Here is a 19,577-nt window from a genome sequence, read left to right as displayed (position 1 = left end):
CCACTTCCAGAAGTTGTGAACAGAGCACACCCCAAGTTCTCACCTCCTCCCTCTTCCCTCCCTGAGCTTCAGGCCTGCCATGCTTCTCCCTCCGATGCTCACATTCCTTCATCTTCTGTCACCACAGATGTTCTATTACCTGCCTCCTCCTTCGCTAAACTCTCAGATCTCGGAGAGCATGGCTGGAAATTTTTCAACTGTGCCTCTTCGCAGCGCAGTACTGCACACACAGCTGCTCACAAGGACCTGCCGCGGGAACTCATCCCATGCAGAGCTCTCCTTAAAGCGGTGTGTAGAGACGGCTTCAGCTTCATCTCATCGCTGTCATTGCTCAAACAGCTCATTTCAGGGATTCTTGCAGGGTGGGGGAATTTCGCCCCTTGGGCTAGAGAAATGGCAATTGAGAATACAGGCTGCTTTTGCAGAGGACCTGTGCTTAGCTCCCAGCACCCACATAGTGGCTCACAAGCATCTGTAACTCCAGTTCCAGGAGGTCTGATGCCCACTTCTGGTCCCTATGGGCACTGCATGCACATTATAAGCAGAGACATACATGATGGCACACACTTATGAATAAAAATAGATACATATCCTTAAAAGGGGGAATAATAGGTTCTGACACTTCTACTACCCCACATTGTATCAGATATGATATTGTGTGTCTTTTCCCAATATTTACAATTCATGATGAGTTATTTTCACATTAACTTGCCAGGCTGTGCTATTCAACAAAATCAATTTTCCCCAGAGAGAATGAACGAAATAAATACTTGAGCAGACCATAAATCTCAACTAACAATGAATTTGCTATCACGATTGACCTGCCACTTAATGTCTTCATATGCTACAGTTCTTGTAAGAAAAAGTGACAAGTTCCTCACTCTGGAACTGAACATGGTGGCAGACACCTGCACACAGGCTGAGGCAGAAGGATCACAAGTTTGAAGCCAGCCTGAACTTCATACTGAGACTCTGTCTCAGAAACAAGAGGTTCCTCATTCTGTTGATGATTCATAACAAATATTCAAATGCCTTTATTTGCTTAACAGGGCTGTTATTACAGCAATACATTTTTTCCATCCACACAGTGGTACTAAGCCATTACAGAGAGGGCTAGGCTTAAATTATTAAGCCCCTAATTGTTATTCCGAGGCTGAACTGACTCAGCTTCCCCCTGGGATGCGGTGCAAGCGCTGAGCCTGTGTGGACATTTCATCTGAATGGAAACACTCCCTCCTATAGCAAAGTTCCTGGAGACTCGGGACATTAAATAACTCGCCAGTCTCAGGGAGTCCCAAAAATGTAACGGATTCACAAGACCCCTTCCTCCCCATAAGCAATAAGGATAGCTGAGGAGAGATTATAGCTAGAGTATAATATAACACAGGTAGATGTCATATCTAGGATAGTAGTTATATATAAAACAGCAGTATAATATAACATAGAACAGATACAGATATTGCAGTATAGCTGCCAGTAAGCTGTGCCACGTTCCCCCTTCCCTGAGTTAACGCCCGTGCTACGTTGGTCTTTCAGTGATGTTCCTGCCTTCGAATAATGCATGCTCCTGAGAGTAATCACCCCCTGTGAGTGACCCCAATAAACTATCGATTCAAGGTGAACAATGGTGGTGCCCGTACCTTGGCCTGTCACCAGTCCGCTATCTGGGGTGAGCAAAGACTTACTCATATTCCCCCAGGATCGTGTCACAGAACAGAACCTTGGGGTCCAATGGACTTCCTTATCAGGCCTAAGCAGTTATCCTGAAAGCAAGGGCTAGCTGCAATTAATTCACATGCACATTCCCCTGATGTTTCCCCCTCTTTATAGAAATGATGGGACTTGAAATATAATAAGGGAAAAAAAGCACTTAATGCACAGTCCAACAAAATAAGAGCCTGGACAGCAAGACAGGCTATTATCACTGAAGAAACCCCTAATTCAGGGGCCGGGGAGATGGTCTAGAAGGTAAGGGCTCTTGCTGCTCTCACAGAGCGTCTGGACTCAGTTCCCAGCACCCACATGGTAGCTCACAATCACCCATAATTCCAGCTCCAGAAGATCTGATGCCCTCTTCTGACATACATGGGCAACACACACACACACACACAGACACACACACACACACACACATCATACATATAAAATACATCATTTTTAAAAATGCATAAAGAAATCCCCATTCTATGGGGAAGTTGAGAACTTTTTCCTGGTTTTCCATGTACCCACGCACTTCATTCATCAGTAACTTAAAATATTGCCCAAAGTGCATTTTTATCAACACTTAACAGCAGTTCATTTGGGAGGCTCACTTTCCAGATCGTATTTTAATGTCATCTGGAACCTACCAAGAGAATGATTGGATCTAACAGCTGAGCATCCAAGAAATAAACAACTTAAAATCAGGCATAGAATTTAAATAGCTATTTCTCATCATGAAAAGACATTCTACCCCACTATAGTTACTAAGGAACTGGGAATCAAAATATCATAATGAGGAACCCCTCACATCTATTAGGATTATTTAAAAAGGAGAAGTACAAATAGTCCCTAAAAAGCAACACGTGTTGGGAAAGAGGCAAAGTCCTTAGAACGGATGTGCATTTCAAGCAGAAGCATAAAAAGAAAATGGTACAGTAAGTATGTAAAACAGTTCAGTGGTTCCTAGGACCTAACATTCCAGCCTTTATGCTGATAATAAGGGGCAAACCAGTCTCTTGTGTAATGCTTCTTAGCGAAATTCGGGAGCCAGCAGGGTTCGGGAAAGCTGAGATACAAGAAAGAGGAGGGCTGGAGGACATCACAGCTGTTTCTGTGCCCAGGTTCTGCCGGACCAGCCCGGACTAGGGAAGTGCAGGCAAGCCCCGGAGCAGTCTGTGAGCTAGGACCTAGGGCTGCAGCATTACAGGCAGTTTGGGGGAGGTCTGCAGCTGATTGGAAACCTGCGGAGGAGTGGGGACCCATACAGACTAGAGACAGGAGGTAAAGTTAAGAAGTTTGGGGGAAATTTTTAACTTGGGTGTACACTTGAAACTTCCAGGCCCAAAATTCTGATACTTGGAGTCCCAAGACTATGGGATCAAGAGAGATCCCACTCTCAGAAATAGGCAGGTGGGGAAACTGAGGCTGTTTATTGACAGGTGCACTTATCTGGAGTCTGTTTGTCCTGTGACAGGTGGATACAAGTCATGATTTCCCGAAGCTTACAAGATTTTTTTTAAGTTTATAAAAATAAAAAGGAACAATAAAAGTTTTAGATATTACCACTGTTTGTAATCTGTAGTGAAATCCACATCGTGGAAAAATCAGTAGACTCACACCTTCGAGTCATAGCAAAAGCTATGGTTTGTGGTTAAAAGAATGAACATTCTTTCCTCTATCCAGACGGCTGGATTATACAGTTTATATAGACTGGACAGAGATATTGTCAGTACAATGAGAAGCACATTTAAGTCTATACTTAGAGGATGACGAAAGAAATTTAAAATTTCGAACTCGTGACTATGCTATTAGCAATCACTGCTTTAACAGGCGTAGATTAATAGTGTATCAGAGTTCTGCTGATTAGTGTAAAATTCTGAACTTTTGAAGTCTTAGTAAAAATAATAGTGTTGGCAGAAGGAAAGGGATCCGAAACATTTCTCATTTTTCTTATACCTTAAATCCCTTCCGTAGACTTTTACAACTTGCATTTACACACCTTAAAACACTTTCTTCCACCCTCACAACTGACATCAACTTTAAACCTTTTCTTCTCATTCAGGCATTTACAAGACACAGGTGGTGGACTACTGAGAGAAGCCGCTACAAAGCAAATTCCTTTAAATAAAGAAATTGTAAAAAGCTACATTGAAACTAGTCTTGTGTGTTTATCTTTTTCTGTGTGAAGTCTTCCAGCAAGGGAAACGCTGTGTCTGCCTTTTTCAACAGAAGACCTAGTAGCTCTAGAAAAGCGAGGCCTGATGCCTGACTTTACATAGGAAGTCAACTGGCCACGAAGCTGCAGCCTTCAGGGAGGAGCTGGTTTGCTTGCTTGCTGATGTTAAACTGACAAATCTAGTTAGCGGCCAACACCATCAGAGATCTGAGAAGGATAAGCCATAGCAAGAAATATAATCTAAATGGTCTATGTATATATCAGCTAAATGAAAGAGCTACCCTAGGCTCCTCGATAGTTCTGTAGAGGCTGGTCTTCTATTGTCACAAAGGGCAGCATAGGCCTTCAGCTGCCAGACCCAGGAAATCTAAGAGATGTTTCCTGTGGAGAAGGAACTTGGGAAAACTGACCTACATTGTTGAGGCAGAGTAGGCAATCAATCCAACAGTGCCCACATTTTAGGCAGGGTCCCGGAAGTGGGAGAGACATGGATCAGGTCTTGCCCGGTGGTTCGAACCACCACAATCCAGGTGGAGTCGTCCATGCCCCATTGTCTTCTTTGGAGACCTTACTATCGCCACTAGGAGCTAGCATTTCTGTCTATCATGGAAAGCTTTCTTCATTAAACCCTTTGAATGCCATATTCAGCACATCTCTGAAGAGTTTGAGGACCACTATCTATTGAGTGTACCTGATTCTGAACAAACCTTGCTTCTAGTTACTTGTTTTGAGCTTAACCTTGCAAACATATACAGGAAACTAAATAAAGCTTGTCCCTGTAGGTGGATTACAGTTGTACTTAGCATGACTGTGAACACAGTTCTGGACACACTAAATAATTTGATCATTTATAAGGTTACTGGGCATTAACTTGCATGTCTTAATTATCTTTAACAATTTACATCAAGTTCATAGCATTTATAAAATTAGGATTTTATAGCTTTAACCCTATTAAGTTTGAGCCTTAAAATTTGAGTTGAAATTTAATTGAAGATCCTTAAGCATCAATAATAAAACTTTAGGTCATAAATCCAGTCCAGTTCCCAGAGAAAGTGGGGATTTTAGTAGACCAAAAATGTAGTTCACATAGATACTGGAAACCTTACTTTTCGGATCCGTTTATAGTGCACTGTTACAGAGTATCATAGTTACTTGTATGACTCGGCTTATCCAAATAGCTGAAAGTTAACAAAGTTAGCCAAGACAAAGAGACTAGACATAGACCTTTAGATCAATTACTGTTAACCTGAGTAGACCTTAAGGATTTATAAACCTTACTTATCAAACATAGATTGTTCCTTAACTAAAATTTTAGAAATCTAATATTGAACAATTAGCAAAGACACAAGAAGTTAGACATACACCTTTAAGTTAGTTTCTATTAGCCTGAGTATTTATCTTTATAACCTTAGGAATGTATCATCATATGAAAATGCATCCTAATTCAGGACAATTTGGAGACACACTGTTGCCTCCTTAGTCTAAGATGGAGGTACAATGATAAGCAGGGGACTCAACAGGACTAAGAAGTTTTATAGGTGTTGCTTTAGTTGGGTTATGCCACGTGGCTATCTTAATCAAGACAGTGGTGAAATGACACAGCATATACTCTTTTAACCTTAGTAAAGATGGCTGTCAGCCGCATGCTTGCTTATTCTGATGAAGTGATCAGTCATGATGGAAGCAAGTCACATGGTTGCTATTGAAAAGCATCAACTTTTCCTAGTAGATCTATTTTTTAAACAAGAGTTAAATCCAAGTTACATATACATCATAATCTAAATAAGAATTGAATCACATATATACTAAGTTGTAGTGAACAAAGATTACCTAGGTATAGCTTTTGAACTATAAGCCTTTCTCTGTAAGTTTTAGGCTAAATTTGGTCACAGGTTTTTTTAACCATACCCAATAAACTTACAAATTCTGAAATGGTTTACAGTAAAGTCTTAAAAGATTTTTTTTCAAGAGAAAAGAGCAAAGAAATCATAGAAATAAAAACTTGTAAGAGTGGAAAGTAGAAAGATCATAGAAAAAAGGAGATTCTTAGAAATGTAGGGAAGAGAAAGTTTAGATATAAGAGATTTGGGGATCACTTGTTTGCGCAGGGACAGGAGTTGTTGCCAGGAGGGAGAATCTGAAAATGAAGTGTGCCAATTTTGGCCACTGACTGAGCTGTACTGAGGCCAAGCCATTCGCAGTAAGACAGTGAGTGATGCTTTAGGAAAGTCTGTGAGTCTGAGGAGGGAGAGAGAAAGGGTCATGTCAGGCCCAGGAGGGTGCGAGGGAGCAGTGAGATGTCGAGGAGGGAGCTGAGAGACAGAAGGGACAGGGTCATAGAGAGGTGTGCCATGCCATCTGAGGGAGGATTCTAGGATCTTAAAGACCAAGAAGGGCTTACCTAAGGAAGCTGTGGGACTATGGGCTCCTAGGGGGAGGCCAGGAAGTTCCCAGGAAACTGAGAATAAAGGGGCCGAGGCTCGTAAGTGTTGTGGTGACAAGAATCTTAGTCCGGTGTCCCCAGGCTGACTGAGAGGGTTGTCAGAGAGAATTGTCTTAAATGACAGAAGAGAGGCATACCTATCCATGTGATAGGGGCCAATTAGGGCTTACAGGGCTTTCTGACACACCAGTATGGCCTCTGTAGCAACAGTAGACAAACCAGGCAGCCCTGGGTGACAGCCAGAGAGGATGAGAGACAAGTGGTTAGAGCAGGTAAGAAGAAAACACCTGGAGAGGTGGCCTGGGAGAGGCTTGCAGGAAAGGGGAGGGTTCCAATAGAGGGAGAGGAGTATGTGTCTTAGTGGAGAGATGGCCACATAGCAGACATCTGGCACAGCAGGTCAGAGAAATGGAGAGATGTCCAGGTAGAAATACCCTCCGTGGATATTGTCTACAGCCATGTTCGCAGCAGCGTTGCTCAGGAGAGCCAAGATGTAGCCTGCATCCACCGACAGGTGCTGAACTAACAAAGCATGGAAACATCTTTCGGTCTTGAGCGGGGATAGATTCTGACACATGCCAGGTCTTGAACAGGGATAGATTCTGACACATGCCATTGCCTGGATGAACAAAGGAAGCAGGCTATTGAATGAAATGTGTCAGACACACACACACACACAAAAAAAAGGACATACGTGGAACGCTTCCACCACCATGAGGTGTCAAGTTCGCCGAGAAAGGAGAACGGTGGCTTCCAAGGGCCGAGAAAAGCGGAGTGACTGCTGAATACGAAGAGAGTTTCTGGTTCGGATGATTTTTTTTTTTAATTCAGGAAATGGTTAGTGGCGATGGTTGTACAACATTATAAATAATCTTAAGGTCACTGAACTGTCCACTTAAAGATAACTGGGACGGCAAATCTTATGACCTAAATTTTGCAACTGAGAGGTGACAAGGAGACATTTATTTGTAAATCCGCCACTTGCTGCCACTGTCGCCTTTGGTCTTCTCTGACGAAAAGTAATCATTTTTAGCATAGATGACTTGAAGTATTCACTAGAGGCACACGCACACAGAGAGGAGAGCAACGCTTTTTGGATCAACTAAAGGCTAGCTTTCCCTTCACAGTGATGGTCTCTCAGCTCAGGTTGGAGAAGCCCCACTAGTCTCTCCAAGAGGTGGGTTCTCTTGGCACAAGCCTTCAAGGAGAGATTCGGGGTGGAATCGCTTAGTCAGGATCAGCGGCTGCATCGACCCTCAACGAAAGGGAAGAATCCTGTGTGGACAGCTACCAGCCTTATCCTCATGTTTCCTCAGAGAAAGCAGGCCCCTGACAGGAGCTCTATGGCCACCACTACATGTGGAAGCATCATGGGATGCAGAAAGCAACATCAAAACAGTCTATGATTTTAGGCCTGTTCTACAATCTACCAAGAATCTGGTTTCTAGAACCAGGAGATACATACACCGATCAGAAGTCCTGCTCACTGTGGCTTCCCTGACAAGATGAGAGAGCTGTGATGTGGCCCTTGGACTCATAGGTAATCTCTAGTGGCTGCTAAAACCATGTTTTAGTTGCCTAGTCAAGTGATCCTTCCATAGACAACTGAGGTGCCCCAATATTGGGGACGGAGGTACCTAGCTAGGTCAAACCCCATCTCCCTCCTCAGCAAATGACTCAGCGCATGAACGGAACAGTTGGTTCTTTCTGCCGAGCGCCTTCCTCTAGCCCATCTCCCAAACTGTAAATGTACTGATTTTCAAAAACTACTAAATCAATCCATAAACAATCTTTTGCTGCCCTAAAGCTGCCTGGCCCCAGCAATTCCTCTCCTAGAACATTCTCCTGCCACTGTATGAATGCCAGTATCATCAGTACAGCGTACCTCAAAGCGGTAGAAGCAGTTCAAGTACCATCCCTACCAGGGCCTCCTTTACAGGCTCCCTGAGCTTCTACCTCCACTCTACAGTGCAGAGAAGAAAAGGGAGCCTCAACATGGCCACAGGTACCAGCACGCCCCACATCCCTAAGCTCATGCTCTCCCTATTGCTGTTTTCCCATCCCGCTTATGGGCTCCTTACCTTGAAAGGTGAGGCCAACTGTGCACGGAAGTTAAATTCTCCATACAAGGAAAATCCCAGAACCCCTAAGAATCACTCACTGTAGGCTTGCCTTCCGGATTATTATTCTAAAGTGAGATTATATTTTTCTGTTCTTCTGCCGGCTGCAAATCCCTAAACCCACTGGAATTCACTTAAAACCAATCTGCTGCGTTTTTATGGAGGAGAGTAATCAGGAAGTTTTGGCCCCACTGAACAGCTGGGAGTTTTGTTGCTGAAGGGTTTGGTTTGGTCTTTATGTTTCTAGCTGCTGGCCCTGCTAACAGGATTCCATGAAGGTCACATTTAATCTTGCAGCGACAGGCTACCTAAGCATTTCTTAGGTTGGCTTCAGTAAAAAATAAATTGCCCGAGCTCTGCAGACAGGTCTGGTGCTTGAGCCCAAACAATTAAAGCCAAAGGGAACAAACAGAGGCAGCTGTAAAACGCACTTGATTTCCAAAGAATTTCACTGCACAGGTTAAGGGCCGGAAGTGTTTGTTAATGACGATAACAAAGGTACAGCTAGTTTCATTCGTGCAGAAAGCAGCAGCTCTTGGAAGTCCATCTCCAGTTTACCACCAAATAGATTTATATTCACAAAAAAGGTGTAGCTATCACCACTGGGAATGAAATGTCAGGTTCTTTCAAGAGTCGTGGTACGAAAAAGAAAAGCTGAGCAATTTTTCATCTTACGGCTGTTGAACCTCTTATACACAGTGACAAGGCCCCTCGCTAGGTGACGAGACTCCATGCCTGTGTGCTAGATACACATACCAACAGGTTTCTAACACAAAGCCAAGCTCCGTCACTCCTTCTGGGCTGGATTTCAGCTTTTCTGAGCTAACCTTTGCTCTAAACTGAAAATCAACGCAGCAAATATTTATCTAGTTCTTATGGCGCACCAAGTGCCTGCGAGGAATGCAGAGAAGCACATGATCCCGGGTTTCAAGTGACACATCACGGAGGTGAGAAAAGTGAAATAACCAAAGCTTTTCACAACACACCCAGCGGCCCGCAAACACTCGGGTATGCACACAGCGTGAAGCCATAGGAACAGCACGTGCTGTGTGCTGCTTCTGTGGCCATTCAGAGTGCTTGCTGTTTTCAGCTGAAGAAATCAAGTCAGGCTTATGGTAAGAGGCCGGAAGAGAGGGATGAGCCTCTGGCTAAAGCAGAAGACTTTACCTACTTCCTTTTGATCCTTCTAGGCTCCGTTCTTATATTAAAATTGCTCCCAGACCCCCACACACCCCGCTCTAACACACACGTGCACACACACATACACCATATATACATACACACACACACACACACACACACTGCCAAGCATGAAGACCAGAGTCCGATCCCCAGCACTTATGTAAAAAGTCAGATCTGATGGTCCACGTTTGTAATCCCAGCACTGGGGTGGTAGAGACAGGAGGATCACTGCCAGTGACAGGCCCTGTATCAAAAAAAGTTAAACTGTCCCACAGGAGTGACACTGATCTCACATGTATGTGTGTGTGTATGTGTGTGTGTGCGTGCATGTGTATCAGGAGATCACTCAGCATCACTTGTGTGTGCGTGTGTATCAGATCACTCAGCATTACTAGTGTGTGTGTGTGTGTGTGTGTGTGTGTGTGTATCAGGAGATCACTCAGCATCACTCATGTGTGTGTGTTTGTGTGTAAAACACTCAGTATCATTCCTCTGGTACAGTCTGACTTTTTTTTTTTTTTTGATATGGGACCTGTCATTGGCAGTGATCCTCCTGTCTCCAGCACTCCAGTGTCAGGATTACAAATGTGGACCATCAGACCTGGCTTTTTATGTGGGTGCTGGGAATCAAACACTGATCCTCATGTTCGTGCAGTGGACACTCTCCCAACTAAGCATCTCCCCAGGCTCTAAGCATCTTCCACTCCTTATCATCAACTATGGTAGCTACTAGCCTCTTGTGTCTGCTGAGCCCTCAGAATGTAACGAGGTCAAATTAAGACAAGGTGCAGGTTTAAAAAAAAAAAAAACATACTAGGCTTTAAAGATTTACTATTAAAAAGAAATGTAAATTAACATTATCTTTGCACTCCTGATACTGAAGTGGTAACTAACATTTGGGAAGTAATGAGTCAGACAAATTTTATTATTCCACCTGTTTCTTTAACTTTACTAATATAGATACTAAAACCAAGAAATAAACACATGGCTTGTGTTGTACTTGTACCGGACTGTGTCCTCCTCATTAATTTCCTCCCTCCCCGCCCCCACCTTGGTTTTGTTCTTCAGTCTCTGGCCTAGGGATTGATATACCTAACCTAAGTTTCAGCACAATCATAAAATAGGACTGTATTCATAATTGGAGTGAAACTGTTCTAATATTTCAACAGATAAAGAACAGACATGTGAAGTCACCAGGGAAGGGGTAGGCTGTATAGGGAGAGCATGCTCACTAGACCTCCACATTTGCATACACCCTGAGAAATAGATCTGTGGCCATTTATCTAAATGAACTGCTCTTATCTGATGGGGAAAAAAAAAAAAAAAAAAACCTCTTATCTCCTCAACAGGACCCAAAAATAGAGCCTAGTCCAGACCTCTTACTTAATGAGAGTCCCCAGCTGCTAAAGCTAAGAAGACCCTGTCTGCTCAGGAATTTCTACTACACAAAGGATAGGGGACAGAACTCGGAGGACATCACTAGATAAGAGACATATATCATAGAAGAAGCCTGAATCCTTCCCACTCCATTTCAAAGGAAAAAAGGTTTAGAGCTCTCTCTTTGTGTCCCTGCCTGTCTCTCTCCCTTCATGCCTCTCTCCTCCTTCCTCCCTCTAGGGACAGTTTCTCTACAGCATGCAAGGCCCTCAACACGATGCATCAGGGTCTAGCTGTGGAGACCAATACTGCACTGATCCTCTCGTTGACTTGCTCGTAAGTAACGCTAATTCTTGTCTCCTTCTCCGGTGTTGTGTCTCTATGGTATTTACAACCATGTAAGGCAGAATTGTCACGTGGGATAACATCATAGACCATTACTAGTTCTTGGCATAGCAAAGCAATGGTGCCTCCCAGCATTGGCTAGGAGCGTCCCAATTCTGAGCCTGGATCTGTATAAGGAAGCACAGTAAGATGGAGAATGGCTAAGTCAATAGTTAGCACCCTGCTCTGCAGCATTCAGTTTCCTAGCTTGTCTTTCTTTCTCTGTTTATTTGTTTTTCTGAGACAAGGCTTCTCTGTGTAACACTGGCTGTCCTAGAATTCACTCTGTAGGCCAGGTTGGCCTCAAACTCACAGAGATCTGCTTGCCCCTGCCTCTCGAGTGCTAAAGTTAAAGGCAAGCACCCAAACTACCTGGCCCAATTTCCTTTTTCTAATTTCACACTTGCTAGAGTTTGGTCAGTGGGGACACATGAGCACTGTCTTGAGACCGTTTCTCTAGTCATGACTCAAATTTAAACAAACGCAAAGTGTCTTGGGGGAGGGTATTTAAAGAGAGTTAAATATATCCCACTATCAAGCTGTTTTCCTCCAGCATCTTTTAACATTGCATAAACAAAATTCGCACAATTTCTAAAATAAGAGCAGGGGTACAATCTAATATCCTTTTCTCCCAGCCAATAAGTGTATGATAAATATTTCCCCTCATTAAATGCTAGCCAAAAGTATGACTTTTAAAAACTACCTACTTTCCAGATATGCCATAATTTACATGTGTTTCTCTTGATTGGCTATTCAAAAGCTTCACAAGTCTCTATACAGTGAAATCCAATTGAATAAACTACCTTACCCATAAATCTTTGTTTTAATCTCTAGTCACCTCAAGGAAGTAGATTCCTAGAAACACCATTAATGGAACAGACCATTTAACTCTTGTTACATTAAGGTTTGTTCGGTTTGAAACAAAGTCTGACTTTGTATCCAAGCTAGCCCTGAGCTCACTATGTACCCAAGACCACCTCAACGTTGCAGCAATCCTCCTGCCTCAGCCTTCCTGATGTTAGGGAAGCAAGTATTCACCACTGTGACTGCCTGGCTAAAACATTTAACATTTTCAACACTGTGAGCATATATCACTAAGCTAAATTCCAGAAAAGTCCTCTTTGTGTAAAGCTTCAGCTATATGATGCTTCACCAGGTTTCCCAACAGTGGGTGACCTGTGGTACCTACCTAGTTAAGGAGCTCACAGTTCACTCTTGACCTGATCTGGCAGGAAGCACAATACTGTCCAATCTGCTTTCCGGCTTCCATATAAACCACTTGGGATGGGAGAAGAGTAAAACCCAATCAAAGAAGAGCAGTCTGGGGGACATAGCCTATGAGAGCTGCCACAGTGTTTCTGACTTGCTGTGTTGCCTCCTATCTTCTGGGGGGTGCTAGAGAAAGTTTAGGGGCCTTACAGTGTGAGTCTCTGTCCCTCCATCCCCAAAACTTCAACATCAATACCTCTAAGGTGACTTTGACGATGCCCAAGAGACAGTCGCCTGGAAATCTGTGTTCACTTGCATAGAGGCAGCGGCTGCCTGGCAATTTCATGTCACATTCTGTCTTGTACAGGGTTAAAGGTCTAACCCCAAAGACAACCAGAGGGGGGCTCCTTCAGCATTTCAACTCACCCATGAGTAAGTACTAACAACCTCACACACCTCTCCTTCCTTAACTCCACGGTGTGTCTGACACTTTGCAATGAAAGGAATTTCCTGGAACTTAACTTCATGGGATATGTTTACAGTATTTAAAATGCTAAACTTGGAGCCTTAGAGACTGCTCCATGTTTAAGAGTGCTTGATCGTCTTCCAGAGAACCCAGGTTGATACCCAGAGGCCACACAGAGGCTCCCAACCATCTGTAACTCCAGTTCCAGGGGATCTGCCACCCTGGTCTGGTCTCTACGGGCATCAGGCAAGCACACGCTACACAGACATCCATGCAGACAAAACACTCATACATATGAAATAAAGATAAATCTTAGCCATTCAAGTCAGCTGTGCAATTTCTACCTGTTCTCTGCCTCTCCCCTCTCCTCGGCTACCAAGTGCCGACTCTTTCTCTCCCCCACTCTCCCCTTGCTGCATCCTCCCCAGTTTCACTCCACCACCCCACCAACACCACAGTTAGGTGTCAGGACATTCTCTTCTCACCACTGCTCACCACTGCTCTTTTCTTCACCTTCAATACATCTAGGATAAGGAGAACAGAATTAAAAATGCCTGATATTGGCTGAGATAAAGCAATCTGTATGCACCTCCCTCTCCTTCACAATGTCAACCCAATAAAATGGGGAGTGAGTCAGATGTGAAGCTCACAGGGCCAAAACAGATAGATCTTCTGTCTGCAAAAGGACTTCTTTGGGTTGTCCCTAAATCCGATAGGCATAAGCTCACTAAGGATCAATTAAGTTCTTTTGGTTTACTTCCTTTTGGTTGCCTAAAGCATGGGCATCCAATACTGTCGCTCAGATAGCAGTAAGTTGATAAGTACATTTGGAAAGAAATTATGTCAAAAAAATGGCATGGGAAGTACTTGTTGCTCAAAAATACGTTTGTTTTTTTTTTTTTAATGAAAACTGGACAGGCTTTTATCACACAAAACTCTAAATTAAGATCTCTGTTCAACTGTATTGGGTATGTTCTTAAGATTTAAAAAAAAAAATGCTTAGGAAGTCCCCCCCAAGAGCCTCCTGTTTCTCCTATGTGTTTCCACATGTCTCTTTGCTCCGCTCTAGTTCTTTCCAGCTTACCAGAGCTGACAAAGGGAAGTATAACCCAAAACAGAAACAAAACAAGACAGGAGAAAGAACCCACCATAACTATGACCTTCCTGCACGAGGAGGCACCACCATACGACATTGTCTTTCTTCACTCTTTAGAATGGAAAAGTCAGCGTAGGACACCCACGATGTGAATACCATTTTTGGCAGGATGACTAAGGTCAATATGGGCAGCACCAACACAGGGGAGCCCTATTCAAAACAATATGTAAAACGTAGAAGCAAGTGGCTTTTGCTTGTTGTTTGCTTGGCATAGCCTTTGAGCCAAAGCCAAAACTGAAGACTCACCCTGGGAAAAAAATCCTGGAATAGTGAATGGTTCTGCACCTTTGCCCTGGCCACACAATTGAGGGACCTGGCACACTCTAGGGAACAAAAGGTTCATGATGATGGAGCGAAGAGATATATTATATGCTATAATGTATTATAATACTATGGATTATAGCCAAGCTCAAGTCTGAAAGATTTAGACTTGAGGACTGTAGCCAGTCTCAAATCTAAAGAATCCTGAATGGTTTTTAAATGTTCCTTTCCCTTGGTCATTTAATAATAAACAAATGTATTTCCTGGTCCCCTAAGGATTACAGAACTATCTAACCACATTTTATGGAAATTAAGGTCCCAAAAGGGGAAGTTACTAAAGAATGAATAAAAGAGATAAAAAGTCATCTCCAAGTCTTGGGGTATAACACTTGCTTAACATTCTCAAGGCTCTGGGTTCAATTCAGGGCACATACACGTGTGTGTGTGTATGTGTGTGTGTGTGTGTGTGTGTGTGTGCATGTGTGTGTTGTATGTGTGTGTCTCTGTGTGCCTCTGTGTGTGATCTATATTATTTTAAACAAATCAATTTGTTTATGTTATATATGAACAGAACTTGAAATTAAGTCATCTATATACATGTATTATGCTTTTGTATGTATATAAATTGTGTGTGTGTGTGTATGTGTGTGTAGTGAATTCTAGGATTCTGAGCCCATTTACCTTCCTCTAAACAAAATTTTGTACATGACCAGTTGTCCACAAGTTGTTTGGTAAGTGAATAAGTTTGTTGCTACGTTTAACTAACTATTCACTTAAAGCAATGATTGGATCCCAGCAGAACTTGAAGTTCTGAGGGAAATCACCAGTTGGTTCCAGTACCTCATGGCTGTCACCTTAATACAGACCTGCCCAGAGTGCCAACATGCTGGGTTTCCCTATGTTTGGATAGGATTACATTTACTAGATTTGATGAGAATAGTTTTCTCGAGTTGGCCAGGAGTTCTGACTGGAAGTCATAGGAGGCTAAGTGGTGAAAAGAAGTCTAGTCTCATTAAATCTTCCTAAACGAACACAATTTGTGTCAGAGAATCTATCCTAAGGTGAATCGGTAAAGAGTTAAATCAATTTAAAGGGCTTCCTGACAGCCCTTTGACTTAATTCAGAGAAAGCCCGGGGAATCTTCATGGCATGGCCACAGTTGGGTGGCAGCTGCTTGGGGCATGTATCTTTCTGGGTAGTGTTTTCTTTAGTATTTTATTCTCAAATAATAGTTTCAGGTTTAAATCTGATATCGACACATAATTTGTTACAGGGTGGGGTGGGGAGGTAAAATCAAAGCTTGATCAAACTTTCTCAGCTACAATCTCTACCAGCTAACACCCCCTCAAGTTGGCCAGTTATACATTAAGCTGATATTTCTAACTAAATATTAATCCACGCAAGCCAGAGAGAGCAGGGCATGAATGGGGCAGACAGAGGTAGAAAGTCCTGCTCATCCCCTCCTCTATTCAGGAAGGGACGTGGGATGCCATACAGATGAAAACAACTGGCCCTACTATTAATACTTCCTGTTATTTCATAGAAATCTATCTATTATCTATTTATGTATATTATAAATATGCACTATTGGTGTTTATTTTCACCTGTCATATCATATTATTTTTACACACAGAGTGTTGAACACTTGAGGAGTCGGTAAATCCGAGTGTCCCAAGGCCCTACAAAGACAATGCAACTAAATATAGACAAGAGCTAAGCCATATCTGTAGCAGCCATCACTTAACGCGTCTGAAAGAGCAGTGAAGGAAACTCAGGCCACAGCACAGTGCAACCTGTGTATTGTCTCCATTGTAAACAGGGAAAAGATGTTGTCTCTCATGTTCAGAGCCTAACCTGTAACACATATGGACACAGCTCTAAGTGTGGGTATCAAATGCTATTTAGAAAAGAGATCAAGAAAGGGTCATCGTAGGTGATAGGGAAGAGCAGAATGGAGGCAGAGGGAACCATGAGTCATGAAAGAGGATATAAAGCTAATGGTTCTCTACTTTCAACCCTGCTATAGGTTTCCATCTTAGTGGGAGATAAGTGCACACACATAGAATTACTGGTGAAGTATAAACCCCCAAGTGAAGCTCCATGTCTTCAGAAAGGCCATTCTAACTGTATAAAAGCTCACAGAAATGCAGAGGGTTTGGGACTGGGCTAGTATTTGTTTGAGTGGCTACCTTAACCTAGTTGTATGCTTTTTTTTTTATGTGAGTTCACTATGATAAAGTAATTTAATTGATGTATAAGTAAACAAAGAAAACATTCATCCAAATCAGTTGTTCCCATACAGTTTGCTCTCTATGGATACCACTTAACTTTTCTCCTAGCAAACACACACACACACACACACACACACACACACAATTTCATTTACATGGTATTTCATTGTTAAATATTTTCTTGAGATTTCACATATAATAGTCGCCCACTATTTAATCCTCTGCCATTATTTTATATGGCCGGTGGTGGCGCACGCCTTTAATCCCAGCACTCGGGAGGCAGAGGCAGGTGGATCTCTGTGAGTTCCAGACCAGCCTGGTCTACAGAGCTAGTTCCAGGACAGGCTCCAAAACCACAGAGAAACCCTGTCTCAAAAGACCAAAAAAAAAAAAAAAAAAAAAAAAGTATCGTCCTAATTGTGAGTCCCCACTTTTACTTTAAAGACAGGGTTTCCATCTGTACCTGAACTTGGACGCACAATCCTCCTGCTTCTGCCTCCTTAACACTGGGATTAGAAGTATGTACCAGAACACACACCTCCATATGTATATACATATATATGTGTGTACATATAAGCTTTACATATATATATATAGGTTAATCTTAACAATAATCTAATACAGCTTGGAAAGTTAATGAGTAACACATTTGTAGATTGCTTAAATGTTCACAATGTTCTCTCATGCACAGTATCACAATTGTTCCCCAAAGTGCTCTGTAAGTATAATGTATTATTACCTTTCTGAGACTAACCCCCAAAGGTAATTACTGTATTTATTTTTGGTTGTCAGCTCACGGCTAGAAGGCAGCCTTTGTAGAAGCTGAGGAAGCTGTCCTCCTTGCTTCCAGATGAATTCACACAGACTACCACTGTATCGGGCAGTTCATGTCCCACAAATATTTGCCAAATGTATAAATAAGTTCTCTCTTGATTACTTTCAGCCCGTTTGGTGGAAGGCAGATAAGGGAGCTGGGATGTGATAGCCCCTGTGAGGTTGGTTCAGCAGTCTGTTTGCTCTTTTAAAAACTGAAGTGAAAAGGCTAGAAATAAAACACAGCTTTTTACTAAATGAAGCTGAGAATAAAAGGGTTTGTAAGGAAATCGATGTGTATCAAATGTTGAATATCCAAAGCTTTAAGTATTCCACTCCTAAATTTAAACAGCTTTCACTAGCTCTGGTATATTAAATATTTGCTTAATGAAGTATTTCAGGAGGTTGGGTAGGAGAAAAGTAAGGCCATAGTTCACAGAGCCGTCAAGAATTTATAGCAATTCCTCTTTTGCCTTAATTTGCTTCCAGTTTGATTACAAACCCTCATTTTTTTATATAAAGATGGTATTTTTACAGGTAAGTCAGTCTGAAATAGGTGGAGTTCTTCCTAACTTTTGAAGGTCAGCAGAAAAAAAAGGACAACTCATTGAGAAGGAAATACGTTTAATTTTAAGAAGCAGTAACAAATCAGTAACAGACAAGATCTCTGAGATCTTAAAGCCCAGCCAAAAGCTGACTTCTTACACAAGCGAGGCTGTAAATGATAATCATTCACCAATTACAGTGAAATTCCGGACTTTGTCCCGTCAATCAATAGATGTACCAGAGTTACCCCTTAAAAGAGATGCCAACTCAAGTCCTAAATACTCCATTTGCCAGAATCTGCCTTAGAAAAGACAAGATTGCAAGATTGTATTGGTTTCTGTTTTTGTGACACCCCCACTCCAAGTTAAAAGAGAGAGAGAGATGAGGAAAAATCATATAATTCTTAACTTGTGCGAGTAATGGAGTTAAACGGGGCGACCTCTGGGGCCCTGCCCTGACCAGGCGGTGTACATCTTGTCTACCATCCAGTCACCCACCTTCTGTAAACAGTGGGCTATCAGACCGGTCCCTGCGCCTGCCCTTAAGCTCCAGTGAAGTACAGACTTCAAATGTTATTTGCAGTCAGTCGCTGTAAAAGAACTAATAAATGACTTCAGGCTTGACGACAACCTCAGTGATTCCTGAAAATGCACAACAGGAAATCTAACTATCCTCCACCCTCCGGAGCCATTCGTCAGGAGCAGCCGGAGTCCCAGCCACTGGGAAGCCTGTGGCAGAAAGCTAACCCCGGCACCACTCTGCCTCCCTGTCACAGGCACAGCCAAGGACAAGAAGTGCCCACACCAGAGGGAGGAGGGGAGGAGGAACATGTCCCCTTGTTTCAAACACAGGGGGGTTAAGGAGGTCTGCAAACCGGGCAGCGGACCAGTGACAACCTCGACTGCCAACCCCTAGTGTCTTATTTACAGCCGATCACCAAGGGTCTTGCCTCCACCGGCTGACCCGGGTGTCTCACCTGGTGCCCGAGCACAGTCCTGGCTCAGGGCTGAGGCTGCTGGCCTCCTTCCCTTCCCTGCTCCTAAGGGGCGAGGGGCTGAGGGTGGCCAACGATCCAAGACCCGGGGCCCAGCGGAGGCACCGGCTGCGACGTCCGGGCCCTGCACTCTCGCTGAGGCTTCCCCGGGCGACTCAGGGGCGCCGGCCCCCAAGGCCGAGTGGCGGGGACTGGCCGGGCACCGCGATTGGCCGCGGCCCGCAGCGCTCGCCCAGAGAGCCGGGCCGCTGGGGCGGAGAGGAAGTGGCGGCTGCCGCTCTGCACCAACCATGTTCGGCCGGCGGGCGAATGTCACCCGGCGCCCGGAGCGGGTCGGAGGGCACGGGGCGGGCACTCGGATCTCCACGGCGTCCCGGAGACCCCCCGAGGGTTCGCCAGCCCCCAACTCCTGCCCGCGGGGGCGCCGCACGGTCCCCGGAGGCTCCCCGCCCCCACACCTCGCCCGTTCCGTAGCCAAGGCGGGTCGGGCCCAGCGCGCCAGGCCAGCCCGGGGGCGC

General features: G+C 43.7%; 1 protein-coding gene across 2 annotated transcripts in view; it reads right to left on the bottom strand.

The window, feature by feature from the left end:
- The window catches only part of Irf2 (interferon regulatory factor 2), a 107,306-nt gene that overhangs the window by 86,547 nt on the left and 1,182 nt on the right, over nt 1-19,577 (bottom strand). Inside the window, exon 1 of one of the 2 annotated variants that reach the window (XM_013351955.2) lies at nt 19,042-19,111. The exons of the other annotated variant lie outside the window; for it this stretch is intronic. The gene's annotated coding sequence lies outside the window, so the exon portion shown is untranslated. Of the gene's footprint in view, nt 1-19,041; nt 19,112-19,577 lie in introns of those variants that run through there. 2 annotated transcript variants of the gene reach the window in all.

This window comes from Microtus ochrogaster, linkage group LG7_11 (assembly GCF_000317375.1).
Source record: "Microtus ochrogaster isolate Prairie Vole_2 linkage group LG7_11, MicOch1.0, whole genome shotgun sequence".
NCBI lineage: Eukaryota > Metazoa > Chordata > Mammalia > Rodentia > Cricetidae > Microtus > Microtus ochrogaster.
The sequence above is the reverse complement of the archived record's forward strand: the minus strand, read 5'-3'. Positions and strand labels throughout refer to the sequence as shown.